Source organism: Thamnophis elegans, chromosome 11 (assembly GCF_009769535.1).
Source record: "Thamnophis elegans isolate rThaEle1 chromosome 11, rThaEle1.pri, whole genome shotgun sequence".
Classification (NCBI taxonomy): domain Eukaryota; kingdom Metazoa; phylum Chordata; class Lepidosauria; order Squamata; family Colubridae; genus Thamnophis; species Thamnophis elegans.
In genome coordinates, this window is record NC_045551.1 from 10,475,246 (window position 1) to 10,487,285 (window position 12,040).

A 12,040-nucleotide genomic window follows, 5' to 3' on the forward strand; every position below is an offset into this window, starting at 1 on the left:
CAACTGAATGGATAACATCATCAATAACAGTTGCTCAATCGCAATAACAGTTGGAGCAAAAGTACTAACAACAATTAGGGAACGAAGCCACTGGTCATCTCAAAGGGCCAGAGCTATAAGAAGTGATCAGAAGAAATTAACTTGGAAAACAAGCATGACCTCAATTCAGAAAACCAGTAAGCACCAAATATCCTGAAGCAAAAAGTCTAAAATTTACAAGTATCTTTTAGATATTAACAATTAACGGCATTTCTCAACCAAGGCACTTTTGCGATTTGTGGACTTCAACTCCCAGAATTCTTAGCAAGGGCCACATTGTCTAGGGAATTCTAGGAGGTGAATTCCATCTATCACAAAGGTACTAGATTGAGAAATACTGCAACAATCCTTCCTTCCTCCCTCCCTGATGAAATTCCTTTTAATTCAATCAATTAGAAATAATCACAATAAACCTTAAGGTTTTTACCCCTCATGCAGTAAAGGTATTTTTCCCCTTAAATCATTGCTTTGGCTGTTGGTATTGAAATAGTAAGAATTCCCAAGTCAAGGTGTTGAGCAGAGGTGAGTTCCTACCAGTTCGCACCTATTCAGTAGAACCGGTTCATCAAATCTACCAAACCGGTTAGAAGAGGTTCCACCAGTGGACCCGGAAAACAGGCCACACCTACAGAAGAGGTTCCAAAATTTTTTGAAACCCACCACTCTCACTCACACACACACACACACACAGAGAGAGAGAGAGAGACAGACAGACAGACAGACAGACAGACAGACTCACACAGAGAGAGAGAGAGAAAGACAGGAAGAAAAAATAAAGAAAAAAAGAAAAAAAGAAAGAAAATGTGAGAGATGAAAGGAAAAAAGGAAAAAGGGACAGAGAGACAAAAGGAAGGAGAGAGAGAGAAAGAAAGAAAGAAAGAAAGAAAGAAAGAAAGAAAGAAAGAAAGAAAGAAAGAAAGAAAGAAAACACATGGCCGGCAAGCCACTCCCACTAGGTCACATGGCCGGGAAGCGACTCCCACAAAGGAGGCCACACCCACAGAGTAGGCTCAAAAAAAAAATTTGAAACCCACCACTGGTGTTGAGGTAATAACAAGTGCAAGATACAACTAGGCATGAACAAAGCCAGAATGCTTGAATTCCTCTGCAATGCAACATGCATGAGATTGCATGTTCCCCAAACATTTACAACCATATCACTGGAAGAAACTAGTTATTTTTCTTGTCTGAGTTGGATAACAGAAGGAAGGAAAATTTAGATGTGGAATGTAAAGAACTGGAGTGAGTGGATGAACAATACAGACATGACTTACTTTGAGTCCGTCACGTCTGAAATAATTCATATCATGTTTCTATGAGCAAGCTAGCTGTGAAAGAAGTTTATTTTCTCTACATCTCCATTCACATTATAATTTACAAACTCCTGTTCTTTGATCATTGGTGCCTCAGTACCTTATTTGCCCTTCTCCATGCCAATCCTTTGATCTCTTTACAAGCAACAGATGAACTGAATATTAATCAAATGCTTGGATTTTGAACTAACTTTATTATTAAGTATTACCTAATTTCTATCCACCTGCCAATAAAATTAATCAGATAACAGCTTCCAGGCCATCCTCTTATTGTTGTTCTTGTATGCTCTTCAAATATAAGAACATTCAAGCCAGTATATGGCATCATCATGGGCATGAATCAGAGGCTGGCTTGGTACAGAAGAACCATCTGGCTGTTGGCAGTACAGAGATCAGGAAAGTGTCATCGAAAATAAGCCAACAGCTTGTAAATCAGGGCATATAAACAAGTATAAAAGAGGAAAGAATGCAAACAAGGGCAGTGAAATTTGGGAAGCAGAACAAAAGTGATGTATTAATAGCTGCTACTACTATTGATCAACGTTTGCTACACCTCCCAAACCAAGCACGGGGGTCCAATTCCTTAATCAATACAACACTCTGTTTTTTCTCCTGGAGGCTCAGAAAGCCCAGGGACCCTGTGTTAAGTGCTTATGCCCAGGGTCAGTCCTAGGAAAGACCCTTTTCACTAACTCGTTTATGGGTATGCTCAAAAAAAAAACCCTAGGCAGAATTTGGGGATGGAGCAGAAAATCTCCTACCACTAAATGAATGAATGTATTACTTCACTCTGAAGTGAAGTTGGCTTTATCATTGTCATTTCTGGAGGTCCCTCAACATTTAGTTATGCCAGCAGGCCTGGGAATAGCAATAGCAATAGCAGTTAGTTTAGTTTAGTTTAGTTTATTGGTCTTGTATGCCGCCCACTCCCGAAGGACTCCGGGCGGCTTACAATAAACTAGGGAAGGGGATAAATAAACAAAACAACACTTTAAAAAACACAACATTCACAATTTCCATGGGGCTGGATATTTCACAAGCCCCCCCGGCCTGCTGGAGCAGCCAGGACTTGGTGGCTTTGCGGAAGGCCGGGAGGGTAGTAAGGGTCCAGATCTCCACGGGGAGGTCGTTCCAAAGGGCCGGAGCTGCAACAGAGAAGGCTATCCCCACGGGGAGTCGCCAGCCGACATTGGCTGGCAGATGGAATCCGGAGGAGACCTAACCTGTGAGATCTAATCGGTCTATGGGAGGTAATCGGCAGGAGGCGGTCTCTCAGGTAGTTAGACTTATATACCGCTTCATAGGGCTTTCAGCCCTCTCTAAGCGGTTTACAGAGTCAGCATATCGGCCCCACAGTCTGGGTCCTCATTTCACCCACCTCGGAAGGATGGAAGGCTGAGTCAACCTTGAGCCGGTGAGATTTGAACCGCTGAACTGCAGATAGCAGTCAGCTGAAGTGGCCTGCAGTACTGCACCCTAACCACTGCGCCACCCCTAGGGACAGGTGAACTAGTAAGGTAGCTTACTATTTAAGATAGTAATACTATTTAACATCCCTTCATAGGATGCTACTTATTTATTTATTCATAAATAGACATAGACATTCTTTTTTCATATTTGCCTTTGAATACATTAAGAAAAGGACTGATGATCGCAACCATCATTTACCGAAGATCTCCAGTTTTCCTCATGCCTTTGGAAAACTTTCAAAAGGCAGATTTTTCCAATGATTTCAGAAAGCCTACATTTAGGAGAGAACCAAATGACAATCAACCTCCCTCTGGTTGCTATCTTAAAATGGCAATCGGACGAACTCTCAAGCTCAGTCTTGGTTCACACCATCAACCATAACCATTTGGTACCCAATAGGAGTGGAGAGTGCATTATGGACGTGTTCAGTCCCAAAACTAGTTGAGATTCTTTTCCTCTTTCCAGAAAACTATTATAATGGCTATCAAGCAGCAACTTATAGTGCCCAGACACCAATTAACTTACTGATAGAGATATTCTGAGCACTGAATTCTTGCTTCTCAAATGCCTGAAAGTCCTCCTTTTTTCACATATTGGTATATAGAACCAGCAGTTGATTAAAATATACATCTGGTGGGCTAATAAGACCCAGAAAGAGCCATGCTTGGATTAAGGAGACATAAATTCAAGTATTGGAACAGAGGTGCGTTCCTACCAGTTCGCATCTATTCGGTAGAACCAGTTCGTCAAATCTACCGAACCGGTTAGAAGAGGTTCCACCAGTGGACCCGGAAAGCAGGCCACACCTACAGAAGAGCTTCCAAAATGTTTTGAAACCCACCACTGGTCCTTGGATATGATTATTCTACACTATCATGCTCCTATTTATAAAACTCAGTGCCTCTGTGAAAGGTAAGGGTGACTACTGCGTTTGTGGTGCAATCAGAACATTGCGTGTGTTGAAGTTGTTTTAACGCAAACCAAAGATGCCTTTTAAAAAACATGTTTACATCATATTCTTATGCATGCCAGTGCTGTGTGTGAGGTAATTTAAGGTGGTTCTGACAAGTGTCATTGGCATCTTCATATCCGGTCACATGGGCGGCAAGCCACTCCCATCCGGTCACATGGGTGCCAAGCCACTCCCACAAAGGAGGCCACACCCACAGAGTACGTTCAAACAATTTTTGAAACCCACCCCTGTATTGGAAACAACTAAACTCAGAGAGCACCGAAGACCTCTGATTCCACTATCTATATAATCAGAAAGTGCAGTGACTTATATTCGCTAGTCGCCTCATGTAACCCTTCTTAACTGTAGATATTTTTATTTTAAAATACAATGTGAACAACATCCACAACCACTGCCCTGATTTCACATGGATAATATAAATTGTGCATAAGAAAACAATTCTCAATTTGCAACATATAACAGGATACTGTTTTCCTCAGGGATAAATCTAGCTCTTTCTGCTCTATTACTCTGTCTCCTTGAGGTTTGTTTTGATTTTTTTTCTTTGATTTTTTTTTAATGTTAGCTGCTAGACAGAATCAATCACACAAGCAGTAATCCCTTGCAAATGGAACTTAATAGATTTTTGAAAAAGCAAAATATTGACTGACTAGAGCTTAATGGCTCAGGAGCCGCATGAGTCTGGCGTGCAGATTCGCCAGCAGACAGTTTAAAAGCACACACAAAACGAAAAGGGTAGTAAAATTCCTTTTAAGTGGCAGGATCTAAAAAACACAGCAAGAATTTCCAGCATTAGAGTCCAGGCTCTTTGCATTATAACCTTACAAACTTGTCTGAGTGAGATCCTGAATGGATAACTGGCAGAGAGTCAGCTTTTACCATAGCTAAATAGAATGACATCACCAGAAAGCCAAGGAATCTTCAGATACCCTGGAAAGTTTAGAAGTTTAGATTATGAAAGCTGGGCATGAGACATCTTTTGGTTGAAGTCATCCCACTTTCAGATAAAGAGCACGCAAAGGGTATGCACCAGTGGTGGGTTTCAAAAATTGTTCGAACCTACTCTGTGGGTGTGGCCTCCTTTGTGGGAGTGGCTTGCTGCCCATGTGACTGGATGGGAGTGGCTTGCCGCCTATGTGACCGGATACGAAGATGCCGACGACACTTGTCAGAACCACCTTAAATTACCTCACACACAGCACTGGCATGCATAAGACTATGATGTAAACTTGTTTTTTAAAAGGCATCTTTGGTTTGCGTTAAAACAACTTCAACACACGCAATGTTCTGATTGTACCACAAACGCAGTAGTCATCCTTACCTTTCACAGAGGCACTGAGTTTTATAAATATGAGCATGATAGTGTAGAATAATCATATCCAAGGACCAGTGGTGGGTTTCAAAAATTTTTGGAACCTCTTCTGTAGGTGTGGCCTGCTTTCCGGGTCCACTGGTGGAACCTCTTCTAACCGGTTCGGTAGATTTGACGAACCAGTTCTACCAAATAGGTGCGAACTGGTAGGAACCCACCTCTGGTAGGCACAAAATGAAAAAAAAATATGATTTGTTTCAAGTTTAGGAAAAAACCTCCCAATTCAATAGATTCACTGGAATAGTCTGGGTTTGCATGTCCAAATGGGACAAAACTTGGAACATCTCACATATTCTGTATGGAATAAAAATTAATTTTTCTCAAGTCTTCCAGCCATAAGAAAATATGAGAACGCAGAGCAAGCAAGGCTTTCTCATTTTTAAAACCAAGGCCATAAAGATAAATTAGGTGGTAGTTCATAATATCTACAATCCCCCCACCCAATGTTATTTTTTGTAATAACACTGAAAACAAATACTGCCCCCACTCCAACAAACATCTGTTTTAGTATATCTGTAGCCTTTCAAGGAGAGGTAGCCAAGCAAACAGCAACGATATCTTTTGGTCCTAGGAGTAAATGCAACAACAACAAAAAATAACAATTACAAGTTACAAGACAAGATGCCAATTGTGGCACTAAGAACAGACAATCATTGTTCAACATGTTTCTGTTTTATCTCCAGCTCAGAATAAAATTTATGCAACATGAGTTTTTTCAAGCTCAAAAAACTCCAAATAACTGCTTGCAGGCTTCTGGTGGAGATGTAAGGATATGAAATTCCATGGAGAAATAGCTTACCTGCAATTGATTATTCAAATGATCATCTGTGTATTTACACTGAAAGAATTTAGCAATAGCAATAGCAGTTAGACTTATGTACCGCTTCATAGGGCTTTCAGCCCTCTCTAAGCGGTTTACAGAGTCAGCATATCGCCCCCCACAGTCTGGGTCCTCATTTCACCCACCTCGGAAGGATGGAAGGCTGAGTCAACCTTGAGCCGGTGAGATTAGAACCGCTGAACTGCAGATAACAGTCAGCTGAAGTGGCCTGCAGTACTGCACCCTAACCACTGCGCCACCTCGGCTCTTTGTGTTTATGAATTCTACAAAGTTATCTAGCTCAGTGGTCTCCAACCTTGGCAACTTTAAGACTTGTGGACTTCTTAAAAGTCTTAAAGTTGCCAAGGTTGGAGACCACTGAGCTAGCTGAGCTAGCTGATCTGAACTGTCCCCATCTGACTGTTTCATTCCCTCAAGCTCAGCTCCTTCCTACCACCTTATTTCATGATTACTGATTAAATATGTCTAGGCAAAAGAATTTTGTCAATATGTTAGCCCACTTTGCTCTCTCTGTGACTTTAGCTGACTAGAGAATGCTGAACTCAGCTAGAGGGGTAGATACTCCTATGTTAGAAGAAAGTACTACTTTACTAAAGGAAATATCCACACTGGACCTCATATCTAGCTTGTAATGTTTCACAGATGTAGATGAATTGGGTCACAATTGCAATTTTCTTCTGCATCCAAGAATATTGCTGTATTATTCTGAAATACAAGGACAGATTCCTTTTCCAATGAAACAACAAAGACATTTCCAGGAAAGCAAACTAAGCAAATAAATCCATATTTCCTCTTTACTCAGAAATATTCAATTTAACAGAATATGCTTCTGAATAACTGAATACAGGAAGGAGAAGGCTTTCTTTTTTGGAGTTAAGGTGCTATAGACAGAACAAGGTTCTTCTTGTAGAAGACTCTCAGAAGAGTGCCAGGCTTCCTTCCAGACAGAGCAAATAATCTTGACTCTTCAGACATAGTCAGAAACTTGCTAAAAGCAGAAGCTCATAGACAAGAAAGAAACTATGCATACTTGGACAACTTAGGCAGAAAACAGAAATCAAAGGGTGTTTGAAACTCATTGGCAAGTGTTACTCATCAGGCTCACATTATACATGTGCTAAGGGCCCTGCACTGGCTGTCAAGAAGTGCAATGCAAAATACTGGCCTGACCTTGAAAACTCTGTATACCATCATGCCTACGTATCTCCCAGCCCAGCTGGCTAGAATTGGCCTATCTAAGAGAAGGTCTGGTAACCTCAGTCTTCACCTTCTGCAGTCACCTTCTCTTAGGATCAAGGCTTGTCTCATCTGTTACAATATTCCAGAAATTGGTTGATGGAACTATTCAAAATAGCATTTGGTCCCTAGTAGGCTGTTCTGACCCGTGGCACGCCAAAACCGCAGTAGACTACAGCGCGCCCGACGAAAGCGCATACGTGACGTCATCAGCAGCGCGACAAATAAAATTAAAAATAAATTAAATTAAAATTAAATTAAAGCAAGCCGATTCACATAAAGGTAAGGGTTAGGTTTAGGGTTAAGGTTAGGGTTAGGTTAAGGGTTAGGGTTAGGTTTAGGGTTACGTTAAGCGTTAGGGTTAGGGTTAGGGTTAGGTTAAGGGTTAGCGTTAGGTTTAGCGTTAGGTTAAGGGTTAGGTTTAGGGTTAGGTTAAGGGTTAGGCTTAGGGTTAGGTTTAGGGTTAGGTTTGGGGGGGTTAGGTTTAGATTTACGCATTAATTTTAAGTTTACCGCTCACAGCGTGCTGTTTTCGTCGTGCTGTGATGATGTCACGTACGCGCTTTTGTCGAGCGCGCTTTAGTCTACCGCAGTTTTGTGGTGGAACCGTTTTGACCCGCTCCTCCATCCAGTAACGAATGCCGAGACAAGCTTAACTGGAATTTCACAGCACTTTATTAGCAAGAAACCAAAACCTCGGTGGCTGAAAACCAAGCATAACAAACAGATAAGAACCTTGGCAGCAACTCAGACTTCGACAGATAACAGCTTCTCCAGCGTTAGGAATGACGTTGAATCCTGCAAAACCAGGCTCCTCCCAGTCTCTCTTTAAATTCAATCTTGAGAGGAGCCCAATTACCACCAGCTGAGTGCAATTATCTCCTGTAACTGCGTAACTGTTCCTTACGCCTATTAGCTCTTCGTTGCCGGGCATCCAGGACCACCTCCCTTGGCTCCTCCCCACTGCTCCAATGCGGATCACACTCCCTTCTCTCCTCCCCACTAGTCCAATGGTCAGGCACCTCCTGGTGGCCAACCAGTCTCTCTGCGCCCTGCTCAGAGTTGGAACCCTGTCCAGGGTCCTCCACATCCCCCAGAGCCGACTCATAGGGCCCCTCGCTGTCGGAGTCTGGTGGCAGCTCCAACGGCTCCTGCTGGGCCACAACAGTAGGCTGTCACTATCATTTATTTTATTATTATTGAATCAAATAGATATCATTCTAATGTTTAAACTGCATGCTTATCTTCCTGACTTTTTGAATCAAATTAAAGGTAAAATTAAATTGCCAGATATCAGAATAAGCTCTCCTTCAGCTTCTCTTTCCAATAACACCTCCAGCCCTACTATCCAGGACTTTTAATCAGATGGGGGTCTGATCATACTGTCTTTGTTTCCTTTTCTTCATTTGTTTCCAGTTAAAAATTATTTTGAACAGCAAAATTGGTATTTTGGAGACATAAGCTTCAGATTCCAACTTTGCCATGAGATAGCTGGGTCTTGGGCAAATCGCTTTCTTGTATCCTTTATATAGAAGAAACAAGCATATGAAAGATGAAGTGACCTACTTTACAGGAATACGGTTAGGATGACATAAGGCAATACATTTGAAAAGTAGAGAGGAGTCAGAGATGGTCTTAGAGAAAGAATTCAATAATCATACAGTCATTAGTTAAACACCAGATTTATTTTGAAAAGAAGGAAAGGAAGAAGAAATTCAATATTGCCCTGCCTTGATTCTATCTGAAAGAGAAAAAAGAAAAAAAAATGAATATCTGGAAAGGCTTTCAGGATTCCATTATAACCTTCCACAATAGTGTTCCAGTAGTCCTTCCAAAGTCTATTTTTTGAGCTGGCATATCTCAAAGAGCCAACAGAAAATAAAATTGATTGATTTACACATTTATAAAATATTCTCTTGCAAAATTCATCCCTCTGGTTTAGAGATGAATTTTGTAAGAGAACATTTTATAAATGTTTAGTTGAGTTTAGAACAGTTCTCTGCTTGACCAATAGCTCAATGTATACATGAGATGATGATAAAATATCAATTTTCCCATTCCTGATCTCCCCAGTTGAATTAGGACTGCAATCCAGAATTCGCAGCCAAAACTATAACTGATGTCTGGGAATTACAAACCCAAATGAAAAGTATCCATTTCTATCCTTCCCTTTTTTGTTTTTCATTTAGAAGCAAACACTCAATTTTGGTGTTTATGCAAGCATTTTCTGCTGGTTCTGTCAATAAATTCTAATCAATTCTGGGCTAAAAAATGAACTCTTGTGTTAAATATTTGTAGCTGAGCGAATATTTAGATTTAAATATTTTACCAATATATTGTAGTTGAGTTTTCCAATCTTATAGTTTATTATGGCCAAATTCATAAAACGTCCTGATCAGAGGTAAGGAACCCATATTCCATGAACCAAAAGCATTCTTGTAAAATGTGACTGCTTTCCTGGACTATATTAAAATGTTGGTGGTAGCCTGGCATAAAGATTATTTCCAGTAATTATAAGTTTAATTTCTTCAGACTCCAGGCCTACTAAAAGTATTCTGTGTTGGCTTTTGGGATAGGAATATTTGTCACTTTTATTGTGCACCTTACTTCTGATCAATAATTTACCACCAAATACCTGTGACAGTCATGTAACAGTTATGGCAGCTGCAAAAAGTCTTGTAATTTACTCTGATAATCCCTGATACATAAACTAAGAGCAATTCAGGTCCTAGTAGCTTACTTTGCCTGTATTTCATACACTTGTTGCTGTTTTCCCAGGAATAGTTCCTGGCTAATATCCCAGCTTTGCTACAATTTCCAACTTCCTTCAGTAAAATGCTCAGCTTCCAGGAGGAAATTTACAGAGCTCTGGAGTTTGAGAATTGTATTAAGAATTCAGAATCCAACATCTACAGCTCAAAGGCCATGCGAATTAATGAAAAGAAAGGGAAAGCTAATCAAAGTACTGCTAGAAAAAATGAGTATTATATAGTGCCTCAATAAATGATATGTATTTTAATACATAATAGAAGAGAAAACTATCTTAGTAAATTAATTACAATGCTTATTAAGAAGGTGGCAGTGCTAATGGGTTTGTGTTATCACAGTAAGTAACAGAGGAAAGGTATAACTACATCAGGGGTGGGTTCCTGCCAGTTCTAGCTTCTTCTATAGAAGAGATTCCACAAATCTACAGAGCCGTTTAAAACCGGTTCTAGTTCCCTCCCCCCGCCTGTCCGCACATCCTCAATATGAAGAGTGAGAGAAGGAATTCTGGGAGTTGAAGTCCACAAGTCTTAAAGCTGTCAAGTTTGAACACTCCTGGGTTTTTTTTCTAAAGGGTTAGGGGTGCAAGGGTCTTGTATTTTGACGGCTTTAAGACTTGCATACTTCAATGCCAGAATTCCTGAGCCAACATGACTGGAGGAGGAATTCTGGGAGTTCAAGTCCACAAGTCTTAAAGCTGTCAAGTTTGAACACCCCTGGGGGGTTTTTTCTGAAGGGTTAGGGGTGCAAGGGTCTTGTGACTTGACAGCTTTAAGACTTGCATGCTTCAAATGCCAGAGTTTCTGAGCCAACATTTTGGTTGCTAAGCAAGAGCGTTGTTAAGTGAGTTTCAGCACATTTTACAAGTTGGCCATGCCCACCCAGTCACATGGCTGGCAAGCCACTCCCACCCAGTCCCATGGCTGGCAAGCCACTCCCACCCAGTCACATGGCCAGCAAGCCACTCCCACCCAGTCACATGGCCGGCAAGCCACTCCCACAAAGCAGGCCACACCTACAGAAGAGGTTCTAAAAAAAAATTGAAACCCACCACTGAGCTACATATAATATTATGAGGAAAATACTATCAGTATCAACTTGCCTACCAGTACTTGCCGGGGACACATATTCATTTTATGTCTAATATCCCTGCAATTACCTTAAAGAAATCCCTATTTTACATAGTGCTTCCAGGTTCTATCCAATGATGTATATTAAATTTTTGGGACACTTGTAACAACATGCTTCCTTTGACCCAAAATGTTATCTAATTGGTGGTGTTGGTAACAAACAAGCAAAGCATTGATCAATGGTTGGTGGAAAATGCATAGAGTTTGGAAATGCACAAATCCCTGGGTCACTGTTTTTTCAGCACACAGAGTACGGATTTGGTAGTCATGAACTCAAGAAAGATGATATGCAAGAAAGAAAAGAATAACTAACTTATTTGCATACTTTGTTTACATATCAAATAAAACAGACTAAGTATCAACTAAGCTATTAAAAATATAAAATAGGACTGCTGTTTAGAAATACAAACATCGTCAACTTCTACTTACATTTATTTACAAATGAACTATACTCAAGGATGACCTCAAGACTGTTCCTGAATAATGTGTAAATTAACATTAAGGAATTGGAATTGTATGTTTCCACTTGCACAGATATAAACAAATGGGGAAAAGAATGAGGGAAAGGTAACTTTTTCACCGCGCAAGCAATTGTGGGTGCACCCAGGTACACCCACGTCACACCTATCCTCCGCGAGCTGCACTGGCTACCCATTAGTCTCCGGACCCGCTTCAAGGTGCTGGTCGTCACCTATAAAGCCCTACATGGCATCGGACCTGGGTACCTGAGAGACCGCCTCCTGCCGATTACCTCCCACAGACCAATTAGATCTCAGAGGTTAGGTCTCCTCTGGATTCCATCTGCCAGCCAATGCCGGCTGGCGACTTCACGGGGGAGAGCCTTCTCTGTTGCAGCTCCAGCCCTTTGGAATGACCTCCCTGTGGAGATCCGGACCCTTA

At 41.0% G+C, this 12,040-nt stretch overlaps 1 protein-coding gene across 1 annotated transcript in view; it reads right to left on the reverse strand.

The window, feature by feature from the left end:
- PAPPA2 (pappalysin 2) overlaps window positions 1–12,040 on the reverse strand; it is a 185,805-nt gene that overhangs the window by 150,526 nt on the left and 23,239 nt on the right. The gene's annotated exons all lie outside the window — the stretch shown is intronic.